Genomic DNA, 25,883 nt, shown 5'->3' on the forward strand with positions numbered 1-25,883 from the left:
CAACTACTGAGTGCATATACAGGGAGCACTACCATCGGAGAGCAGCAGCAATCATCAAAGACCCTCACTACCCAGCATGTGCTCTGTACTAGGCTGCTGCCATCAGGAAAGAGGTACAAGTGCCACAAGACTCTCACTTCCAGGTTCAGCAACAGCTGCTCCCCCTCCACTATCAGTCTCCTCAATGACAAACTCAGAGACTCATTTAAGGACTCTTACTTGTTCACTTTATTGATTTTTTTAAATTATCTTTGTATTGCAGTTTGTTATCTGTTCATAGTTCGTTGTTTGTTTACCTGTTTACACTGTGTACAGTTATTTTCTTTACACTACCAATTAGTAGTAATTTCTGCTGCACCAGACGGAAAAAACATTCAAGGCTGAAATCTTCCTCCAGTACACTGACGACTACATTGGTGCTGTCTCATGCACCGTGACAAGCTCATTAATTTTATCCACCTTGGTGTATACTTTCACCCCAATCTCAAATTCATTTGGCCCATCTCTGACAACGGTCTCCCCTTTCTTGATCTTTGTCTCAGGACAAATGTCTCTACATTTTCTAAAAACCCACCAACCTCCCACAGTGAACTTGACTATATCCCATCACAACATGAACCCCATAGGATTCTCTTCTATTTCTTTCTCTTAATTCCGGTCTCCAATCGCATCTGCTCCCAGGATGAGGTCTTCCATTCCAGATCATGAGAGATGTCTCCTCCTCCAAAAAATTGTGGCTTCCCCTCGACTCAGCCCTTACCCACATCTCCTATTTCCCCACACATCTGCCCTGATCCTTTCTTCCCCCCCCCCCCACCCAAGATGCAATTAGGACATGATTTCCCTTGCCTTCACCTACCACCTGACCAGACTCTTAACACATTATCCTCGTCCATTTCCACCACCATACACATCTTCCCCTCTCCTCCACTCCCCACATACTGCAGGGGCTGCTCCCTCCATGACTCCCTTGTCAACTCATCCCTTCCCACTAATTGGCTCCTTAGTACCTACCTTATAACTGTAGGAAATATTACACTTGCACCCACAACTCCTCTCTCCCCACTATTCAACCCCCAAATAGCTCTTCCAAATGAAGCAACACTTCATTATGTGGCACAGTTGGCATAGCAGTTAGCACCAGCAATTGGGACCAGGGATTGAATCCCATGCTGTCTTTAAGGAACTTGTACCTTCTCCACATGCCTAAATGGGTTTTCTCCAAGGGTTCTGGTTTCCTGCAACCATTCGAAATGTTCCAGGGGTGTAGGTCAATTGGGTGTAACTTGGACCGCATGAACTCATACAACAGTAACAGGTCATTTTGACTCCCATATCTAAAATCCACCTGTGAATCTGTAGGAGTCATCTCTTTCATCTGCCAGTCCCATTGTGGTCTCCTCTACATCGTAGAGACTGGACACAGTCTGAGAGATTGTTTTATTGAGGGCTTTCACTCTGTCTGCTTCAATAGTGGGGATCTCCCAGTGCCCTCCCTCCGTCTCCTTTCCTCCAGCTCCCCAACCCCTTCCCTCTCCATTCAGAGAGCTAGCCCCCTCATCCCATCAATTCTCAGCTTTTCTTTCCTGCCCTCCTATCCATGGTCATCTATGGCTGTTGACTTGTGCTCCTCCCTCTGCCCTTCACCAGAGCATTGCTCGTCTTATAAACCCGTCTGCAGCAGCACAATTTCTCATAAGTTCTTGACCAAATCCATCATACCACAGGCCTTCTTAACTATCGTATCAACCTGGGTGGCAACTTTGAAAGATCTATGGATTTGGATCTCAAGGTCACTCTGTTCTTCATACTGTTAAGTATCCTACCATTAACCATGTAAACAGCCTTCAAGTTTCATCATTTCACATAACTTGGTGCGGACTAGAAGGGCCAACATGGCCTGTTTCCATACTGTAATTGTTATACATTTATATGATTATAGTGATATTGCAAGCAAGTGTTAATAAGCACAAAGCATCTCAAGTTCCAGTGAAATTACTGCAATGTGGGGTAAATTTGTGATGTAACAATACCAGATCACCAGCAGTGCAATAACAGACCATACATTGCCCACAGATTACCCCAAAAGAGACATTGAGCTACTGAATGTCTTGGCAAAAGCTATTTTAAGATTCAAATATAGAAAGGTTATATGCACATTTACTGAAGGCCAGCTATAATGAAATTAATTTAGAATGATATTTTAAGACATCTATTTTAGCTTTTTTTTTAATTTTTTTTTAAATTTTTCACACTATGAACCATATTAACCAAAATACACACAAACATTTCCCTCTTGAATATACACAGTGTAATTTTCTCCCCTTCCCCCCCCTCCCTCCCTCCCTCCCTACGCACTAAACATTCAACATATACAATACAATTAACCCATTAAACATCATCACACAATGAAAATAAACAAGAAATTTGTGTCATCTACTTTTACACACTGGGTCAGTTCATTTCGTCTTCTTCTCATTCTCTCATTTTAGGGGGTGGAGGTCTGTGGTAGGCCCTCTCTATTGTGTTCCATGTACAGTTCCCAAATTTGTTCAAATACTGTGACGTTATTTTTTAAATTACATGTTATTTTATTCCAATGGAATACATTTATTCATTTCTATGTACCATTGCTGTACTCTCAGACTCTCCTCTGATTTCCAGGTTGACATTATACATTTTTTTGCTACAGCTAAGGCTATCATAATCAATCTTTTTTGTGCTCCATCCAAATCGAGGCCTAGTTCTTTACGTCTTATATTACTTAGAAGAAAGATCTCTGGATTTTTTGGTATGATGCTTTTTGTGATTTTATTTAATACCTGATTTAGATCTTCCCAAAACTTTTCCACTTTCTCACATGCCTAAATTGCATGAACTGTTGTTCCAGTTTCCTTCTTACATCAAAAACATCTGTATGATACTGTTGGGTCCCATTTATTTAACTTTGGGGGCGTGATATATAGCCTGTGTAACCAATTATACTGTATCATGCGTAACCTCGTGTTTATTGTATTTCTCATGGTTCCGGAGCATAGCTTTTCCCATTTTTCATTTTTAGGTTTAGATCTTTTTCCCACTTTTGTTTGGGTTTTCAGCTTATTTCATCGTTCTCTTTCTCTTGCAGCTTGATGTACATGTTTGTTATAAATCTTTTAATCATTGTTGTGTCTGTAATCACATATTCAAAGCTGCATCCTTCTGGTAAATTCAGTCTGCTTCCCAATTTCAGCTTCTTCATTCATTGTTCTCTTGCACATAGATCCACTGGACAGATGTTCAATCTTTTTCATTGCAATCTAAAAACAGTAAATACTTGGAAAAAAAGTTATATACATATCAGTTTATTGATATGTGAAGAAGGTAGATCTTCCACTATTAGTGTAGTGGTTAACGCAATGCTATTACAGCATTAGTGCCCTAAGTATGAAGTGACGCTGTCTGTAAGGAGTTTGTACATTCTCCCAGGATCTGTGTGGGTTTCCTTCAGGTGCTCCCACTTCCTCCCACTCTCCAAATAAAAACATATGTGGTTTGTAGGTTAATTAGAGTATTTGGGCAGGATGAGCTTGAGGGCTGGAAGAGCTTGTCACCATACGGTCTCCCTAAATTTAAACCTTTGCAAATTTTTACATTTCCAACACAGGATCAAATTACTTTAAGTGTGCTTGAGTACAATTGTAATCAATAGGGATAGGCTCCAATTAAATATCATTAAGAATTTTGATGATTTTCTCCAAGATTTACAAACATCCCTATGTATTCCATTTCCACCAGCCCTCCTCTGTCATCCATGAAATCCTCACTCAGTAAAGTATCATAAATCAATTATTGCATTTGATATTGGAATCCAAAGGCTGCCACATGCCTAGGTGGAAAATGAGGCACTGTTCCTCAAGCTTCTACTGAGCTTTTGTTCTGTTTGCAGGTGGACACAAGTTTTCAGATGTCTGCCACTAATTCTCCGGGCATTCCATCTCTAACCAATCTGTCCATGCCTTCCTGGATTGCAGATAGGACTCAGAGATATTGTTTATGCATTCACATTATATTCACAGGCAGATTTCCTGCTCTTTACGTACACATTTTTTGATGTGCAACAAAACAGAAGCTGATATTTTCAACTGTCCCCCTGTTATGAGTGCAGATTAATGGGACTAGGCAGACTAAAGGCGGCACGGTGGGTGTAGCAGTTTCCAGTGTCAGCAATCAGAACCAGACCTTGATTCGAATCCCACGTTGCCTATAAGGAGTTTGCACATTCTCCCCGAGATGGTGTGGGTTTCCTCCCACCTTTTAAAATATATTAGGGATGTAGGTTAATGGGGTGTAAATTGGATGGCACGGTCTCATAGGGCTGAAAAGTCCTCTTGGTGCTCAAGGTCTAAATTTTAAAAGGGTTCACAGAGACTAGATGGGCCGAAGGGCCTGTTTCAGTGCTGTGGTGTTCCATGGTTGTTTGCTACCTGGTGGAACCAAGAGTAGATGTCAATCCTATCCTAGCTACTGAGCCTGGAATCAGTCCATGACACTTAGACTTTCCCCGCCAGTTCTACATCCACATGCTTTTCCAAGTTTGCAGAAGGGCAAAGGCTGCAGGTCACCTTCTCTTTCCACAGCAAATGGCAAATATCATGCAGGCTTGAGTGCTTGTCATTGGACAATCAGTACCTAGCCCACTAGGCTGCTGCTCCTCTTCAAAAACTGTAATCAGTCCAACATTTCAAGGGTAGCTCAAGATTTCTGACTGTTTTAAAGCTGTCCATATCTTACATTAACTTACAAGGCCCACCTTTCAATACCATCCAACATATGCAGACAACACTGTTTTGGCAATTAGAAGTCATGTGCATGAAATGGATTAGGATTTGAAAATGGATCAGAAACAGCAAAGGTGAGATCAAGGATGCATTTCTAAACACATAATATCTGTAATTAGCAAGCTAGCTCTAGACTTGCCCACATCCACCAAATAGTGCTCAATGAATGATGAATCATCACCCCATCTTGATAATTCAGTAAATGAACAACATTCCCAAACCTCATTCATTAGTTATGAGCAAAGAGAGGCTCTGAAATCAATTGTAGATTTCAAGGGTTACCTCCGATTTCTGATTGTTTGTAATCCCTGCGGTTTATGGAAACTCAAAAAGCTCTGTCATCTGCTTGAACATTGATTTCTGCAAATCAACCTACAAAGTTAACTGAAACCTTTTTTTGGTTGGGGGGGGATATTACATAATTTGGAAGGGTCATGAGGTGTTTTAAGCAGCAGCACTACACTGAGGCTGGCTCCACGGGGGAATAAAAGGCGGACGCCTTTTTAACGGAGAAGGCTGTTCCAGCTTTGCTTTTATAGAGAGTGAAGTCAGGAGCCATCCTCTGGAGCTCAGGGAGGTGGGGTGAGTGGTGTAGTAGTGCCGCCTGTTGCCATGTTACCCATAATCCCCCACACAGTTGGAACCACTCTGGGAAATGCAAAGCAGTTCCAACTGCATGGAAGGTTATGGGTAACGAAGGCGGCCATTGATCCTTCTTCCAGCTCTTCTACCCAGCACTGCCCCTCTGGCACGTTGAGCCTGGTTCTTTGCTCCCCTCTTTCAATCATCGAACTCCCCAGCTCTACTTCTACATGTCCACATCTTAGCATCTCTCCTCCTTCCTCCCGGACCTTGGAACTCAGCACCCAGGTCCCTTTGCCCTCTGGACCCGGCAGGCTCCAACTCTCCTTGGCTCCGCTGGTCCTCAACGCTCTCCAGGCCAGACTCCCTCCACTTCCCCCTTCACCTTGCACATCCGTTCCCGCTCTCTCCAGCTCCTCGCTAACCTCTGCTCCTCAGTCACAGCTGCCTTAGTGAAGGAGGAAGGGGTGGAGGGGGGAACGGAAGGCTGGCAGGAGGGAGCCGTAACCCCAGCACCAATCACTGTGGGAGCCCTGGTGGTGGTTCCTGAGTCACAGGCTGATGGCATCATCAGCCCGCCCCTAAGCAGCCACATTCAGCGGCATTGCCTTTATGGAGTGAGGTAGAGCAGCTCACTTCATCAATGAAACTACCCCCGGATGGATTGGAGTCGGTGTTTTTATAAAACTAGTTGAAATCGATGTAAAAGCAGATATTCTCTGCCTTTAGTCACTTTTTTCTCCACTATAAAAAGACCTATGAAGTCATATATCAATCTGACAATAGAAAAGAGTCACCAGGATAGACATTATGCTCCACCTATATATATATTTATATATATAATTTTAACAGTATACCTGGAGTATACCTGAAGATAGAACATTTTTTGGAATGGTTGCAATGCAGATCAATGGCACCAAAGGTTCAAATTAAGAGGGATTATACATGTTTGGATTATAATCCTTAGAATTAAGATCAAGGAGCAATTTGATCAAATATTTCGAGATATTAAGGGGAAGATGATTGGACAGTTTGAGAGAACCTATTTCATTGGTTGGGGGGGGGGGCGGGTTTCAGAACTAGTTTCAAATTTGGAGCTAAGATTTAAAAAAAAACACCTTCAAACAGTGGGAAACATTTTGAACTCTTATCCTAAAACAGCAGTTGATGGTGGATTTTAAAATAAGAGTACATTTTTTAGCTAGAAAAAAAAATGTTAAAATGTTGTTAAAAGGATATGGGTCACAGATCAGCCATAATAGATGTGGCAAAAGTCACAGCAGATCAAATGGCCGAATACAATTGCAATATTCCTATACTTGTGATGACAAAGCCAGTTTGTTTTTTTTTTAAAAAGAGAATCAAATAATTTAAGATTGGAAGAATTATTTTTAAAAATTCATACAAACTCATGCTCCTTCATAGCCAGCAACTGCCTAAATGAAATGTTAAAGGAATGCACTTGAATCTAAGGAATATTGGTTAAGGCAGGTATGTGGGACAATGAGGGTATCAGCTGTAATATTAAATGCTGGAACTGATAAATGAAATTGCATGGCTTTTTCCCTCTCCATATTTATCATTTTTAAAAAATCTTCATTAAATATTGGTTAAAAAATTACAGTAACCATAATTAGAAATTATTCTTCAAAACCCCTTAGCAATATTTAAACAATGCATTACAGTTTGCTCATTAAGAAAAAAAATCACATGCTGCAATCATTTAAACCCAAGATTTAAATTACCTAACAAAAGCTCTCATCTGAAGTTTTTAAAAAGGTGGAGACAGTTTCCTGTTCATTCGAATGGCAAGTGCTAGTCTTGGTTTTGAAATAGAGAGCGAGTGATGTGGGAACAGACCATAGTTATTTCAGCAAACTATTTTTATTTTACGTTATTTTTATTGTCTCTCTGGACACAAAAGATGCTAGGGGTCATTTTCATTATAATACTATTACAATATGAAATGGCAATGTTTTACTATTTATCAGAGTAGACTGACCCTGATTTATCAAAGAGCTGATTAGCCAATGTGTTCAAGCAAATTCATGCTCATTAAAGCTACACTGATTTAGTGATTAAATTGCTAAACAAAAAATATTGATTTATGAAGGCAATGTTTCTTCAATCTCAATATGGCCAATTTTTTAAATTTATTTTCAACCAACTAAATAAAAATGGTCATGGTCCAAATGATTTTTAAATTTATTTGATTGGTACACCCATAATAGCCAAGGAAGTCTTGCTTTAAGGGATACAAAATGTGCAAATAACTTGAATTATTGACTGAAGATTTACACAATTAAAGTTGCCATTACTGATTGGCTGGTTAAATCTCAATTAATTATTAATTAAACCCAAGAAGGGATTGTTCCACCATAAAAACAAACTACTAAGAAGGTTATAAGATTTCATTCAACAAATTCTGGGTACAAGGGAAAATAAAAATTCTGGAATTTCTCACTAGTTCAGACAGCATTTGTGGAGAGAGAAATAAAGTTAATGCATCAAGTCAAAGGCTTTTCATTGCTCTGAATTATTAACTTTGTTTCTCTCCACAGGTGTTGCTGACTCAAGCCATTGAAACACTTGATCTTTAAGCACTATTTATGGTTTAACATAGCAGCACGAGAACCGAAAAGACTTATAACTCAAATAGGTGGCAAGATGTTTTGCTCAAGATGCATCTTCGACTTGTACTGCCTGATTATCTGCCAGTGAAATGAATGAAATATTCACAGTAGGTCAGCAAATTCCCATACAGGTGGGCCCATTTTAAAATCATGGAAATCTGTCCAGAAATACAGTCAAGGGCAAAAAAAATTCCTTTGATTCCAAGGGCCCAGTAGTGGCCTTGAGAAGCACTGCATTTTCAGAGTGTGGTCTTCAAGAGAAAACATTAAAATAATGCATCGTCTTCCGTCCCTTAAAGTCTGTGAAAACATTGCTCCTGGAAATGCAACCAATGATAGGTGTTCCTGAAACAATATGGGTTTATTTCCCAACAGTGCTTTGAAAGGGAATAGAGTATGCAGTTAGTGTGATGTTCAGTACTCTGAATCATGGAGAAAGGATCAGATACAAAAAAAGGAACATCACTCAATGCATGGCATTTTGTAATGTGGCCAGACAATGAGACTGCGTCATGTGCACAATTCAACTTATTCAACTGAATTTCTGCACTGATGAAATATGATGTATGTAGAGATGTTCCCATTAGCAGATGGCTTAGGAGGCTGGAGGCACAGTTTTAAAAGTTATGGAAAAAGTCAAAGGAAGGAAAGCCATTTTTGCAGCAAGTATATGCTCAGAGACTTACTGTCTATAAAGGTGTGGAGATGGAGTCAAACACTCCTTTCAAAGAGAAATAGACTGGCACTCAAGTTTTCTTGAGGAGGTTACAAAGAAGGGTGTTGTCTACGTGGACTTTAGAAAGGCCTTTGACAAGGTCTCACTTGGGAGGTTAGTCAGGAAGGATCAGACGCTCAATATTCGTGGTGAAATAGTAAACTGATTTCGACAGGAGAATCCAGAGAGTGGTAGTGGATGATTGCGTCTCAGACTGGAGGCCTGTGACTAGTGGTGTGCCTCAGGAATCGGTGTTGGCACCACTGCTGTTTATCATCTATAATCAATGATCTGGATGAGAATGCGGTAAATTGGATCAGCAAGTTTGCAGATGGCACCAAGTTTGGAGGCACTGTGGACAGCAAAGGTGTTCAAAACTTGCAGAGGGATCTGAACCAGATGGAAAAATTAGCTGAAAAAAAAAATGGCAGATGAAATATATTGCAAACAAGTGTTAGGTGTTGAATTTTGGAAGGACAAACCAAGAAAGGACATACCCAGTAAATGGCAAGGGGAGGGGGGGGCAGTGTGGAGAGTGGTAGAACAGAAGAATCTGGGAATACAGATACACAATTCCTTGTAAGTGGTGTCACAGGTGGATAGGTTTGTAAAGAGAGCTTTTGTCATACTGGCCATCATAAATCAAAGTATTGCATACAGGAGTTGAGATGTTATGGTAAAGTTGTACAAGACCTTGGGGAGGCCAAATTTGGAGTATTGTGTGCAGTTTTGGTCACCTTACTGCAGGAAAGATATCAACAAGATAGAAAGAGCACAGAGAAGATTTACTAGGATGTTGCCTGGACTTCAGGAACTGAGTTACAGGGAAAGGTTAAGCAGGTTACAACTTTATTCCCTGAAGCATAGAAGAATGAGGGGAGATTTGATAGAGGTATTTAAAATTATGAGGGCAATGGACAGAATAAATGCAGGTAGGCTTTTCCACTGAGGGGAGGTGCGATTCAAATCAGAGGACAAACTGATAAGGGTGAAAGGGCAAAAGTTTTGGGGGTCCATTCAGGTGAACTTCTTCAAACAGAGAATGTGGGACTGTGGAACGAGCTGCCATCTGAAGCGGTGAATGCAGGTACAATTTTAATATTCAAGAAGAATTTGAACACGTACCAGGATGGGGAAGGTATGGAGGGCTATGGACTGACTGGGTGCAGGTCAGTGGAACTAGGCACAATTTAAAAAAAGTACGGCACAGATTAGAAGGGCTGAAGGAGCCTGTTTCTGTTCTGTAATGTTCTATGGTTCTAAAATAATCTACATCTATAGGGTAAGGGAAGAGTCAAGTAGATATTGTCCTGTAATAAAACATGTAATAATACACAAAATTGACTTTGCCATCAGGCAAAGATTTGCCATCAGCAGAAGTTGGCCAGCACCCCTTCCAGTCTAAGAGAAAAGCAAAAGAGAGTCCCTTCAGAGTCACTAAGTGTCCGTGGATTCATTTCCAGCACTCCCGTAACATCTGCAGCCACTTAGACCTCAGTCCAAACTATCATGAACCCCAGCTCCAGACCAAACCTCTGACATAATCAGGAAGCCTTCAGCACCCTTGGCACCCTCTTGAATCCAGGTTCTGATAACGTGTTCCTTCAGTTACCAGCAGTCCACAGCCTGGTGCGAGTCCTTTGACCACAGTCCCCAGAAGCCCACATCCTGCATTGGTTCTTCACCTCATCACCAACAGCCACAGAGCCCCTCACTTCTCTGCCACCATGGTCATCATCTTGTAGGGTCAGCAGAGGTTGGTCTCCCCATTTTCTGTGCTTTGTGCCAGAGTTCTGCTTCCTCGGAGTTTGTAATTCCTCAAGGCCACTCTTACAGGCGCCATCACCTTGGGCCCAGATCTGCAGTCAGAGGATTGAAATAAACCACCATTGGCTCCTTTTACAGGCTGTTTAAAGCCTGTACAGAGTGGTCATTAGTTGGACTGGGTGGTAGAACCCTGCGGAGGAATGCTTTTTCTCCTCTCCCCACTCTCCCTGGATCTGTACAGACGGCAGCGATACATTTGCAGCAACTACAGCAGAACCACCAATTTGTTTTAATTATAGTGAAAATACACCTCTACTGGGGTGCACACTGAGGTAATGGGCCAAAAGCCTCCATGACAATTTCATGATTGCCATTCATCATTGAAAGAGAGCAAGGGACTTCATGCCTCAGTGTCTGGTCAAACTTTAACCCTCAACCAACATGCAATCAATTATCTGGTTATTAAGACCTGACTGCTTATAGAGCCTTGAATGCACAAAATTTTTGTATCGTGGAAGTGATATCAAACAATTCATCAGCGATAAAGCACATTGTGATATCCTGCAACTTTATCCAAACTATAAAAGCAGATCAACCCTACTTCACTTGGGTCCCTGTCTTCAGTTGGTTAGTCGATATATTAAAGTAAACAGGCTCATAATTCTATTGATTAAATGCCTTCACATTCTCTTACATTGGATCAAGCAACACAGTACTTCATTGAAAAGGCATCTTAATTGCTATTCTTCACTTTCATTGAATTAAACACTATCAAAAGCAATGCTGAAAATCTAGCCAATGGTCTTGCTTCATGAAAAGTTTGGGTGAATGGGGAATGAGGTCATGGTATGAGAGCTTCCAAATATTTCAATCTTCTTTCTTTGTGGATGTACAGAAATTCTGATCATCAACTTTTGGCAAACCAGTGCTGTTATTAAGTTTTAATTGTGTAGTTATCACTCACAGCTACTCATCTGTCGCACATACATTAAAATGCATACAAGTCACAAATGAAAGAACCTGAAATATTAGTGTCATGCCATTCAATGTTGCATTAATCAGGGATTCACAGAGCACACAGAATTAAAACAAATTATTGATATAGCACGTACATATTAAAGTGCTCCATTTCTTTGCATTCAAGAGAAAAATGTCTGTATGTATTTGGGTCAGTATGGTTTATAGTGTGAAAAATAATATTTTAAAAAATAAAAATAAAAAAAAGGAGTTCATTTGGGACCATCTTTTTTTCTCTCCCCCTCCCCCCAGAAATAAATTTCATTCACAAAACTATGAAGAAAGGAAACCCATGTAAAGTCTTTTTGCATCCTCAGGGTTGTATTCATATCTAGATTCCATTATTGTACATTGCTAAATTAATCCACTCATTTAATACCACGGATCTTTGCAGAAGGTACACCTTCTGCTACTTGAGGGGGCTTCCCCTCTAATCTCCATCTGTGGTCTTTCTCCATAAAGCTCTTGCATTAGCTGCACCAAGCCTCAGTGAATCCCTCAGGCCTGTATTCCTGCAGCCTCGAATATGCCATTCAGCAGCATTCCTTCTCTGACAGCAGGGGTGCAGTGCCAAGTGTCAGCAGTTTGTCCATACTTACTTGATGTTCTTCATAAATATGACCACATCTAAATTTCATCTCAATCTCTTCTCATATCCAAAAATAGCAACCCAGGCTTCTCCACACATAACCAATCCTTGGCACTATCCTAGTGAATCTCCTCTCTGCTCACACCAAATTCTTTGATACCACCTGGATACTTGCGATGTCTTCAACTTGTGAAAAATGCATTATAAATTCGACTCAATTATTGTCAGAAAACAAGGAGGCACAGCATTATACCTCAACATCATTTGTATTGCATGAACAAGTCAACAAATCCCATTTTCTTGAAATTGTTCCCAAATAGTCATCCATCATTCATCATGTCATGTTTATTCTGCATCTACATGTTGAAAACAATATCAGTCAATATTCTGGGAAAGGTGGAAAATAGTTAAAACTTTCCTCAAGGGAAAGGGAATATTGCTCTTGCAAAATTCCTATTCAGCTGAGACAAATAAAAAAAAGACCAATACGCATACAACCTTTTTACTCACTGCAAGACAAGCCACAACAATGAATTGCCCAGTCAATTTTCCATTTTGTACTGTTCCATCAAATTCACTCTCATGACACATTCCACTAACTTATTCAAGTGTCAAAAACCCCTTGGACAAATCACAAATCTCTTGGCATTTATGCTTCATTTTCTATAATCACATTGAAATAGATTGTCCACGTTAATACAATTTGTTCATCATTTATAGATGCTTCATTTAAATTACCATGAGGTCCACCAATATCAGACACTAATTAATGGAGTTTTATGGATTTTTTTTCCAGCTCCTATATTATACATTATTTTCACGAATTAAAACTGGACAGAGTTCCAGACCTAACGTGGTCTTCTGCTTAGGAGACAATGGTGGACTATGTCTTTGTCCTCTTGTATCTGGCAATGAATCAGCAAAAATCATTGCTTCTTGATCCACCTCAAAAAACTGAGATTGATAGTTTTATGCTGCACTTTCCATGTCACCCTTGACCTTTGTTTGTCTTTGCTCTGGTTATATTGAAAAGCTGGTGCATCAACTGACTTGCATGCATTATCAAAACTAAGTCCCTTTCCTGTTTGACAGATTGATTGCATGCCAAGGGTACAGCATTAGACCTCAACATTATATTTAGTCTTTATTGTCTCAGGATCTTAAAACCTGAGAAATGACTCAGTTACAACTGGATTCAATTACTCCAGTGTACCCATGCTGGTATCCCACCATGCAACTTGAGTATATCCAAAATTCAATATTCCAAACTGACCAAATTTAATTCAGCCATTGCCCCATTGCATATTATACTGGGGCAATTCTTTCTTTCTCTGGAAGCTGAGCAATGCGCACCAACTTCATCCTGGCAATACTTCACCCTATTACTGTAAATCTCTTTGGTCCCACAACCTCGCAAAGTCTCTCTCATAAAATCATAGTGGGGGGGGGGGGGGGGGCGTGGCAAGATGGCGTTGAGTTTAGACGTGTAATCTCAACCTCTCTGGCCGGACATTTAAGTACCCATTTTTTAACCCTTTGTTTTCAAGTTTAAAATTCTTAAATTTTAGTTTAAAGTATTAAGGAATTATCATGGCCATTAATGGTAAAAAGATTAAACCTCAAGTGCAGAAGAAGTTGCATTTTCGAAGTACTGAAGATTTGGGGCCTAAACAATCTGTTACAGCCTCAGGTTTAATTTCTTCAGTGCCTAAACTACAAAGACTGCCTGAGGGAGCTGGAAAAAAATGTCTACTACTCACCAAGTGAAGGACAGCGCTGGAATTACCCATTCTCAGGAGGAAGGTGCGTGTTCCCACGAAGTGGATCCCGATTCTGGCAGCCTGCCGACTTTAACGGAGGGAGCACGCAGGAAGACAACTCCATTGCCTGAAACACTTCAGGAAGCACTCCAACCTGAATATCTTGATCTTCTCCGCGAGTTTTTGAAACAACAGCGAGCTGCGGGGGGAGACCAGCGGTGACCCCCTGAGGAAGTCAGGGTGCCGTCGCTGGGAGTCCAGACCCGCAGTAAGACCGTTAAAATGCCTGTTGTTGAGTTGCAGCAGGAGCTGCAGTTACCTGATTCTGCCACTACGTCAGAGAAAGCAGGGCTGAGCTTTTCTGAATTACAATGTAGCCAGTTAAATGCTGTCATTCAGCCTATAATGAATGAGCTGGCTCAAAGGATAAGTTCAGAATTGAATACAGTTAAAGTACGTGTAGAAGCATCTTGTGAAGATTTTTAAAAATTTCAATCTGGTTTTTTGGAATGTCAACAACAAGTGGCTTTTAATACAGAAAAAGTGCTGAAAGTTGAAAAATCCATTATAGAATTGCGCGAACATAAGAAGGAGTTAGAGAGGAAAATAGACTATTTGGAATAATGTGAAAATCGTTGGTTTGCCAGAAGGTATGGAAGGAAAAGATCCTCTGTGTTTTTTTTTTGTTTTTTTTTTTCAGATTGGATTCCACAAGTACTAGGGCAAGAATTTTTTTCTGAAGGCTTCGGAGATCATCTTTACCTGGTCAGCCACCGAGACCTGTAATAATTCAATATTTGAATTATTTGGATAGAGAAGTAATACTTCGACTGGCGGTGCAAAATGTGAGAAAACGACAAACTCCGTTATTGATTCAGAATAGCAAAGTTTTTTTCTATCCTGATTTGAGTCAAGAGGTTATTCAATGTCGACGTCGATTTAATCCAGTTAAAGAAGTTTTGTGGCATAAAGGTTATAAGTATACTTTTCGCTATCCGGCAGTTTTGAAGATGTTTCATGGAGACTATCAATCTCAGTTTTTTGAGATGGATCAAGAAGCAATGATTTTTGCTGATTCATTGCCAGATACAAGAGGACAAAGACGTAGTCCACCATTGTCTCCTAAAGAAAAATCTGGTTGTTCTGGAAACGGAAGAAATGGTAGAAATGGGGAAAAAAAAAAAAAAACGGGAATGGAAAGAGTCCAACTTCTTTTGAAACGGGATCTCCGAGTTTGGAACTTCTTGAATGAAAAGCAGAATCTTCTTATTCATATTTTACTTTTTACATTATTATGATATTTTGAGATTTTTTTTTGTTTGTTCGGCTGGGGAGGAAGAGATTTGTTCTAGGTTCTATTAGTCATCAGCCACTGGTGGGTAATCCACACCCAAATTTTGTTTAGGGATTACTACCTTTTGGTAGTTTTTTTGGGGTTTTTTTTTTGCTAATTTTTTTTTCTTATTTTTTTTATTTTCATTTTATCTAGCTTTTATTTTGTGATGAGGGGGATTTGTACCCTCAGAGAGGGTATAAAGATATTATTGGTCTTTAGTAATATTAGTAGATATGGTAAAGTTGAGGTTTGCTACTTGTAATGTTCAAGGTTTATACAGTTTTATTAAGCGTAACGATGAGGGGCAGTTATGGTATTGATAAGAATTCTTTGTTTTTTTTATTTTTACATTTGATCTTTGGTGAAATGTGTGCTTGGTAGCGATATGATTTTGCCTGAAATTACTAAACTTGAAAGTTTTCTTTTGAAGGTACCAGAGAAGGGTTATATTTCATTTATGTATTAAATGTTATAGGAGGGTATCGATAAAAAGGGTTGGGATAAATCCAAATCTGTACAAGATTAAAATACCTTTAGATCTGATAGTATCTTTATTGGGCAGTTTGCAACCTCTGAAAGGTTTGGGATTAGATAAATTTCAATTTGCTTTTGTATATTTAGCATTATTTGTAGAGAAAAAATGTATTGTTAGTATGTGGAAAGATATAAACATGATTGATATTAATAGATGGCATAATGAGAGGACAAGCTGTTCAATAATGGAAAAAATTACATATGTTTCTTGTGATAACTAATGCTTTTTTATTAGTAAGTGGTTGTTATATTCAGAATATTTACATTTTGATTTATGTTGATTAGATTTTAATATGTCTGTTTAATTTTTCCTTACTATTTTTTTTCTTTCTTTATGACTCTCCTTAGGAGAGCTGGCTAAAGGGGGGGGGGGGTGGGGTTCTCTCTTTTTTCTATAAAATATAAGGTTCATGCTTTTGGTTTATTGTTGTACATGTTATTTACTATCTGTATCTTGAACAAATAAATAAAGTTTAAAAAAAAATAATAAATAAAATCATAGTGGGATATAATGTGGAAATGGCTCCATTGGTCCATACCAATCATTCAAATGCTCTCAAACAAATTTTGTATTAATCCCTTTAATTCTTCTCCCCATATTCATCAAGATTCTAGCACTTTCCTATACTCAAGTGACAATTGTAATGGATTGATGTTAATATTAATACTAGGTTAAGCTATATTTCTTATATGTCTTAAGTAGCACAAGCCTCTTTTCACACTTGCATCCCACTAAGTTGGTCGTTCAGTATCCTGGGATAGAAATGGGGGTTTGGCTTTTCACAATTGACCACCCCTAACTGGGACATTGAACATTTTCATACTTGCAAGGAGCCATCCCCGGGGTTAAGACAGTTCTACCTTCTTCCAGTGATGTCATGACACATCGAGTGATGATGGACTTGCCCTAAATCCTGATCAATGTATATTTGAACAAAATTAATCATGCCCAATTATAACATTATTAAGCTTTATGTACAGCACAGAACGAAGCCTTCACCCCCTGTTATTGTGCCAATTCATATAAACCTTTATAAGGGATTGTGGGAAAGTGTGAGCAATAAATAGCAATAGTGGACAATTTATAAACAGTGTGGGGAAAGTCTGTAGCACTATAGCGCACAATTTATATAGTGTGGGAAGTTGGTAGCACTATTGCGTACAATTTATATAGTGTGGGAAGTTGGTAGCACTATTGCGTACAATTTATAAATACCATAGGAAAAACTGATGGCGGACCTGCCTTCCCAGATTCCCATGCAGCAGGAATAGGGCTGTATGCCTGGCTGCATGCACGGTGCATTCATGAATGGGTATCACTGCTGCATGAAATTCTATGAAGTCCACCATTGCTTTTTCCTTCACGTTCTTTATAAATTGTGAGCTATAGCGCTACCAACTTTCCCATGCTGTTTAAAAATTGTCCGCTATTGCTATTTATTTCCTTTCTCCCCCTCTGTGAATTTCCTACAGCGAAGCTTATAACTTCATTTTAATCTTTTTTTCCTTCAAGTTCCTGCACTCATACAGGGTCATTTCAATCCCACAATGCAATTACCGATTTCACACTTGCCTGATTGCAATGCTGGCATCTGCAGATGCCAAGAATTGTACTAGAGGTCAAGGCTGTCAATCCCCATTGTGATATTTTGTGATTTGATGCTGATTTTGTTCTCACACTAGACACTTTAAAAACTGATTGGCAGTTAATTCCTGGCATCACTTGCAAGTGTGAACAGGACAATATTGGGTTTGGAACAGGGTTACACACGCATCGCACCATACATTCAGAAGTGATGTCATCTTTCGGAGTCATAATGTCTACAAGCCAGAGGTATGAAGATCGCATGATTTCCAAGAAACTGCTACTAACATTAAAGATTTCAGCAAATGGTAACATGATTTTAAAGAATTGGAACTGACCTCTCCAAGGGTGCAAATGTCACATGATTTGGAGAAATATATACTGTCAAATTCAGACATTTTGAATTTGAAGACTATGGGAGTTGAGAAGACCGTGTGGCACACACAGGAATAAAACAGTAATTGCCAGAAGGAGAGGAAGATTCTGCTCTGTACAATACTCCTAACAAAAGGGGACTACAGAAAAAAAAGTGGACTTCAAAAGGGAGGCCACTTCTCAACTGCTCTTTTAAGAAATAAAAGGGTGTAACCTCAAAGAAACTCCAGAACTCTTAAGAAGCTAAGAGGGAGTTGAATATCATTAGTGTGAGGATTTAAGAAGAAATCTCTTCCTGGGAAAAGATCTCAACAAAATATTTGAGTTTAAACAGTGCAAGGACTGAATCAGTGTTAACAAACATTTCATTACTGCTTCAAGCAACAATTTAGAAGAATTTGATGCTTTGTAATCACTTCTGAACTACAATTTAACAGACCTCGCAAGTTCAACCAGACTTTAAAATGCTGGGCCTTAAAACTAACTTTTCAGACACAAGTTTAAACTGAAATGGCTTGGACTTTAATGCACAAGCACATTTTATAATTACATTCATGCATAGCAGGGTTAAGTTTAGATTTAAGTGAGAACTATTAAGTGGTTAATAAAAACTATTATTTTGAATTTACCACTGTCTGGCAAATCTTCCATTGCTGTTCCTGTGTTAGGACTAATGGGGGTCAGTTAGTTTGTAACACAATGTATGGTGAACAATCAACTTCTAAACCCAAACCTATTGTAGAAATTACTATCATTCTAATAATTTTCTAACAATTGAAATGAACCCGACATGGTTGCAAATTTTCCACTTTTGAACTGGCATGCTTTTCAAAGACTAACTAATTTATAAACCACCTTCTAATTGGGAAGACTCTCTATAGCTGTGGAGTTATTAAATCAATAAGCAAATTACCCCTTTTACACAAAGATCCCACTAAGTTGGCATGTCAACAACCCAAGTTCAAAGTCAGTTCAGGTCAGGTCGGAGCATTCACACTGAAGCAAAAAGAGCCGGTTCAGTGCGACTTTTAACACAGTAACCCTGCATCCTGGTGTAAAAGGAGGCAGAACCTGCACCATTACAGCATCGGCATCCTGGGAAGGCAGTTAAGCTTTTTACACAATACGAAACACATTGGCTCTGATACTACCTACCTTGTCGGGTAAATACCAGGATGAAAATGACCCCGCCCCCAATCCTGTGTTCGTCATGTTCACACAAGTGAACATCTTTCAAGGGCAGTGTAAAAGGGCGACACCGCCTAGTTTTCTCTGAGTATCCAGGAGTAATTTCCTCAGTGGTAGTAATTCATGTTTGAAGCTGTTTATCCTTTCTTGGTTTGAACTGAATTAATTATCATCCTCAGCTGGAAAGACCATTAATAATAGCAACTGAATCAGCTGAAGTTACTGATTGAATCATTATCTTGTTCTAATAGTTTATCAGATGTTACCCAGGAATGCCCTTTACTGCCCATTTTGCCCCACCAGAACTTTCTTCATTAAATGTATTAATAAATAAAAACCAAAACTCTAGTTGAAAGCTGTTGCTCTGTTGCGAATAACTTTGATCTTACAGCTAGAAACCTATGGGTTCAAGATCCAACCTGGAGATTTGGGTTCAAATATCCAGTCTAATACAATGTAGTGGAGGATTGCCACGCTATCAGATATGTCACCTTTCATACAAGATGTTAAGCTTATAAATTTCTATAGGTGTATCATGGAGAGTATTCTGATTAGTTACATCATTGTCTGATATGGAAATGCCAATGCACTGAACAGGAAAGTCTGCACAGAGTTGTGAAGTCAGCCAACAAAATATGAGCATTAATCTTCACTGCATTCAGGAGATCTACAAGTGGCAGTTTCTCAAGTGTTACAGGGATATTAGAATGGTTATGGATAAATAGGTCTTTAAAAGAATAGATGGTGGCGGTTTAGTATAGGTCACTTCACAATCAGAATAACACTTCACAAAAAACATCTCTTTTAAAATGCAAGAGCTTTGCTGAAGCTAGACGTTGAGGCTCAGAGTGATTTTGCAGAGACAATGAAACCGCTTTGGAAAGAACTTGAAGGTGCAAATGGAACAGAGTACAGGCTCAAGTACTTCTAAGATCTTTCAAAGATTGGGTTTGGAGCTTTGGGAGAGGTAATTTTTTTTTTACAAGCAGAGAGAGGAAAAAACAAAGTGTGTGTGTGTGTGTGTGTGTGTGTGTGTGTGTGTGTGTGTGTGTGTGTGTGTGTGTGTGTGTGTGTGTGTGTGTGTGTGTAGTCAGTTCTATACTAGCAGTTGAGGCTGCAAAATGGCAAGCTGGCAGGCTTGTTGAAAGATCCCATTTTGAAGATGAGTTGAGAGTTCTAAAGTTCAGTCTGTTCAAAACCCTTGTAGTCCTTACAAGAGGAAAAGTCTGGCTACAGTGTTTCTTCTGAAATAAGGGAAGCAAGAGGAACTCTGATTGTCAGAAATAAAACTTCTCACACATGAGTCTCTTTAAAACTGATGACACGACAAGCTTTATTTACAAGTCTGCAGAGTTGGACTCAACTGGTTTCTCACCAGTTAAGCCCCGATACATACAGTGCATTGATTTTTATACCTTTATTATTTGCCCTTCCCCTTCTTATTAATACTGTTTTAATTGGTTAGTATTACAAAAACATTCTAAGTATAACTGCATTATTAATTATCACGTTCGTTACGTACGCTGTGAACTCTACATTCACTGAATTCTGTTTCTCACACTTCTTATCAATCCTTTGTCTCCTGCATGTCTCTCACTATGACCATGAAAAGATAGGTTTAAAAAAACATATTCAGCAGCTCCTTCTGTCCTTGACTGCTAGTAAACTCTCTGTCCGTTCTGGCTTCCCTGTTTATGATTAATCATCACATTTTAACTTAAGTCTTTTTAACCTAAATTCTCTATATCACACTGATGACCTGGAAGTAGAGGTTATCATTTGGAAAACCCATGATGGGACAAGTTTCTTCAGCAAGACACTGAAGTGGATGATCATGGGGGGGGGGGTGGGGGGGAAGAGGTCTGTGTGTCCAACAAGAAACAAATATCTCTCTGAAACCAAAAAGAACCTTCCTGAGCAGTAACCCTTCAACATTAAGCACCAGAGCCTGGGAAGATTCACAAATGTTTAATTCTGAGCACGGTACAAGAATTGCCTGATACCACTGAATTTGAAGAAGTGAGAAGTGAATGATTGAACTGTGAAACAAAGAACGTTCGTGAACATATACATATTACATACATGTGCACTTCGAATTAGAAGGGAGGGTTAAGTTAATAGTAAGAAGTTAAAGTTTGATCTCGTTCAAAGAAACTTAAAACAACTTTTGTTTAAGAAGTCTTGGTCAACTTCTATTGCTACTGAGTTTTGGAGTCCACTGGGCTCGTAACACAAGAAACCAATGTCCATCAGGAAGCACCCTCATCATATTTGCCATGCCCTCCTCTCACTGCTACCATCAGGAAGGAGGCACAGGAACCATTGTACCACCCAATGGTACAAAAAAAATGTTTCTTCCACTCTGCCAAAAGATTTCAAAATGGACTGAACCACAAACTACCTCACTTTTTTCTCAACATTTATTTTTAAATGGTGTATTTATGAATGTAATTTTTGAGATTTATACACCTTTAATGCTGCCACAAAATAAATTGTAACAACGATAAGAAATTGCAATTCTGATTCTGAATTCTTTCTTTTGTCTTTGTGCATGTTGCAACAAACACAGAATACAGTAGTTATTTTCCTTGTCCCAATCTTCATACTTCCCACAAGATTACACTATCTCATTGCACACAGCAAGCTCCCACAAATAGCAAAATGGAACTAATTTTCTGATAACAGACAAATTCTATGATGGCTGCATTATTTGTACAAGGGTTTCATTAACCACGATTTTGGTATTTCAAATGGCAATGTGTTACCTTCAAATTAAGGGAGAATCTATTCCAATCGCAAGGTAACAATCGGAATGCACTAGCTAAAGTTGTGGAAGTATGTTTAATGCCAACTTTCAGCAGTGGATCCAGACGCGTACTCCAGGAAGGAACACTTTGAAATGCTTTGGAGTCGAATAGGTCTTTCAAAGAGAATCGTAAATACCATGGGCTAAATCACCCCAGTTTGATATGGGTTTGTTTCAAGTGTCACCATTCACAAATGTTTGTGTATAACACTACAATGGACAATTACAAGTTAAATTGTAATATTAGAGAACTGTAATAGATTATAAGCAAATTATGACAATTTGCTTACAATCTGTTATAAGTAAATGTAATAGTGATACTTTTGGGGAATTTATTTAACCAGTTTAAGTATTGATTTCATTCCCCTTAAATTGGGAGAGTCACAGCTCTCAGAACAGTTTAAAAAGGTTTGCCTGGCACTTCCCTATGCTATTCTCGTAAATTGATGTGGACACGCTTGGAAGAGAGATCAGAAAGTACAGCGACTGAGTCGTGTCACCTGCAGTCCTCGCTCTCTTTCCCTCTATCGCCATCTACTTACTCGACAGGCATCCAGAGAGAAGCACGGAAGTCCGGCAATAAGCCGGCAAAACCTGCGAAAGGGTTCAAGAACTTGGTTCGAGGGAGCTCATGCTCCTTCAAGAAAGAGCGGATTGGAAGAACCATACGTTCAAAAGCATTTTAACCCGCTCACTTTTACATAAACCTTGTTTATTTGCAGGACGTTGGCCTAAAGTAACAATAGAGTAAGGGGGTTACAATTCTTGGGTTATACTTGCACTTTGCAACTCGACGGGCCGGGTGGAAACTTTTATTCTTTGCACAAATACAGATTATTACTTTTTTCTGCCCCCCCCCCCCCCCAATTTAGGAATGAAAACAGAGCGAAGTTCCAGGACATTTCCTCGCTAATCCCAACATCTTTCATTCTGTCATTTGGAGGGGGAAAGAGTGGGGGGGGGGGGCGTTTATATATAAAAATAAATACACGGAGATAGAATGAAGTGAACTTGGACTGTAATTCCCGGAGCTTAAAGTCAGTGACCAACTTCAGGTTCAGCGAAACTTTTCGAGGATTTGGGGTCAACTGAGCGCTAAAGGATACACGGGGGATCATCATCCACAACACATTCTCCCCCCCCCCCCCCCCCAATTTTAATCAGCAGGGGAAGACCACCAAGAAGATGTAAAAAAAACACATACCGTTTGCATTAATTTCAATCCGAAGGGGGCAATTTATTCCGACCAACGAAAGTTTCTCCTTCCCCCCCCGGAGGAGCAATAACAAAGATACTGGATTTAAAAACGAAACGCCACTGATGCTGTAAAATGCAGACCCTCTCACCTTTCTCCAAGGGGTGGGAGGGGGGGCTTGTGGTCAGTCCCGTCCCCCTGGGCTGGGACCGGCTGCAGGTTGGGCGAGGTCCGCGTCGCGTGTGCTCTCCTCGAGGACGAGAGATTTGATTGAACAACCTCCAGTAGCTCCTCCACAGCTGATTGACATCTCGAGGTTACTATCGGTCAGACGCGCTCCTCTCACTGCTGACTCCAGCTTGGGTGCCGTTATCGGCTCCCGGAAGCACGTGGGGGCAGCTGAAGGGTTTGCCCTGACTTGGGGGGAGTGGGCGCCACGGGAAGGGAGGGAGTGCTCATCAGCTCCTCCAGCCCGGGTAAGAGCGCGCGGTTCGTGGGGCAGTCAGGGAATAGTGCAAGTGGAGCGGTGCATTGTGCCCCTTCCTTTTCCAGCCAGAAGATTCAGGAACGATTCATGACCGTCTTCACAGGAGCTGATGCAGTGTGGCCATTACAGCCATCAGAAAGTGTGCCTCATTTGGCGAGAGACAACGGCAGAAAAATGGTTTCCAGTCTGGGACGAGGGTGAGAGTTTAAAGGAACTTGTGTTCAGGGTGACCAGAATTTCAAACAGTCCAGAGAGAGGGGGAAAAAAATCAGGAAGAGCCACATCCATACCGCAAATTAGGTCAGCATCTCTGTCTTCGACATAGCAAAGCAACCCAAATCATTTCCATGAGGGCGACACTGAACCAGAACCGACTTGTTCAGCCTGGTTGATGCACCATCAATCACTCCAGAAGACTGAAGTTGATGGCCTTTTATTACCTTGAGAACAAAAGCACATCCATGCGGATGGACTGTTCGGCCCCGGGCAGAGCCTGCGGAACATTCTGGAGACACATTCGGCCAATGGGTGGGTCCAAACAGATAAACATATACATAGTATTTTACCACATTCACCCCTTGGTTTTTTTTTTAATTAAGAGTCCGGCAGGGTGAAGTGGTTACAAATTAAGACTTTCAGGTGGTCTGGTTTTTTGCTGTGACCATCGTAATTCGGGCTGCGGTTGCGGCACAGTGTTGGGGTCCCGGGCAGTCTGGGGCGCCTATATGTAATTGTCAGTGTTGGGCTGGTGGGTCTGTGGCGACAAGTCTGGCGTGCCCTCTGTTGGGGGTGAGGTAATACACCATGGCCCTGGGGCATCGTGGGTGGGTAGGGGTAGGGGTGAGTGGGATGTGGAGTGCCCCTGGGGGCACCAAATCCCTAACAGAGACAATGTCCTCATGTCCATCAGGGTACCCTACGTAGGTATATTGGGAGTTGTGGAGGAGGTGGACTCTTTCGACCAAAGGGTCAGACTTGTAGCTCCTCACAGGTTTCCGGAGTAGGTTTGGTCCCGGGGACATCAGCCACGCTGGTAGCATGGACCCCATCGTGTGGTGTGGCATTCGTGGCAGTACAAAGAAGGAACTTGATGGAGTGGAGCACTTCTGGGAGCAGGAGACAGCAAGGCCCCTAGACTGTAGAGCTAGGAGGACAGCCTTCCAGACCATAGCGTTCTCCTTTTCCAATTGCCCGTTCCCTTGGGGAATGTAGCTGGTGGTCCTGCTCATTGCAATGCCTCTGGCCAGCAGGTACCAGTGCACCTTGTCGCTCATGAAAGAAGACCTCAGTTGCTAAGATATAGCTGGGGAAGCTGAATAGAGTGAAGAGACTGCAGAGGGTCTTGATGACTGTGGCAGCTGTCATGTCAGAGCAGGGGATGGCAAATGGAAAACGGGAGTACTCATCAATTACATTGGAGGGAAGGGATCTTTTGAAGTCAACACTCAGGCGTTGAAAGGAGCCAGTGGCCTTTATCAACTATGCCCTGTCTAGCTGGTAGAAGTGTGGTTTGCACTCCATGCAGACCTGGCAGCTTTTGGTCAATTGACCTGATCTCTTCAATGGAGTACAGCAGGTTGTGGGCTTTGATGAAGTGGAAGAACCTGGTAATTCTGGGGTGGCAGAGATCATTGTGAAGGGCTTGTAAGTGATCATTCTATGAACTGGCACAGGTCCCGTGAGAAGGGGCATCAGAAGGTTTATTGAGTTTCCCGGGATGGTACAGGATATTGTAATTGTAGGTGGACAGTTCGATTCTCCACCTCAATATCTTGTTGTTCTTGATTTTATCCTGCAGCTGATTATTAAACATGAATGCAACAACCCATTGGTCAGTTAGCAGAGTAAATAATTTACCGACAAGGTAGTGTCTCCAATGCCACACTGCCTTGACAATGGCTTGAGCCTCCTTCTCGTCAAAGGAATGTTAAATTTCGAGGCCCTGGATGGTACAGGAAAAAAAAGGCATGGGTCTGCCCACCTGGTTAAAGGTAGCCTGACACATCACTTTTCATCTGGAATGGGATGGATCCGTCCACCATGTGCATTGTAGCCTTGGCAATATCTGCCTTGATGTGGCTGAAGGATGCACGGAACTCTGGCATCAGAGGGAAAGAGGCCTTGTCTGCATCGTTAGGGACCCACTGGACAGCAAGAGAAAAAGCCCAGGCAGCTTTTCAGGGCCTTAAGGTTGTGGGGGAAAGGGAAGTTCCAGGAGTGAGTCTGGAACCTTGATTCCATTCTCAATGACACAGCCAAGGATGGCAAGGCGGGTTGTGCGAAATATGCACTTGGCATTGTACGTGAGATTGAGGAGCTTAGCAGTTTGGAGAAATTTTTGAAGGTTCGTGTCATGGTCTTGCAGATGGTGAGCCATGGGGCACTCTGCTTCTTATCACCTTCCAGCCTGAAAAAGAACCATTTATCACACTCTCAGTTAGGGATGTTTCAATGGGAAAGTGGCCTGCAGCTTGTACCGATCTACCCCCATCAC

At 40.8% G+C, this 25,883-nt stretch overlaps 1 protein-coding gene across 2 annotated transcripts in view; it reads right to left on the bottom strand.

Moving 5' to 3' along the window:
• LOC138757003 (phospholipid-transporting ATPase ABCA1-like) overlaps window positions 1-23,240 on the bottom strand; it is a 154,152-nt gene extending 130,912 nt beyond the window's left edge. Inside the window, exon 1 of one of the 2 annotated variants that reach the window (XM_069923574.1) lies at window positions 23,054-23,240. The gene's annotated coding sequence lies outside the window, so the exon portion shown is untranslated. Of the gene's footprint in view, window positions 1-22,911; window positions 23,034-23,053 lie in introns of those variants that run through there. The other variant, XM_069923563.1, reaches the window with a different exon arrangement.
• Between the last annotated feature and the right edge of the window lie 2,643 nt (window positions 23,241-25,883).

This window comes from Narcine bancroftii, chromosome 1 (genome assembly GCF_036971445.1).
Source record: "Narcine bancroftii isolate sNarBan1 chromosome 1, sNarBan1.hap1, whole genome shotgun sequence".
Lineage (NCBI taxonomy): Eukaryota > Metazoa > Chordata > Chondrichthyes > Torpediniformes > Narcinidae > Narcine > Narcine bancroftii.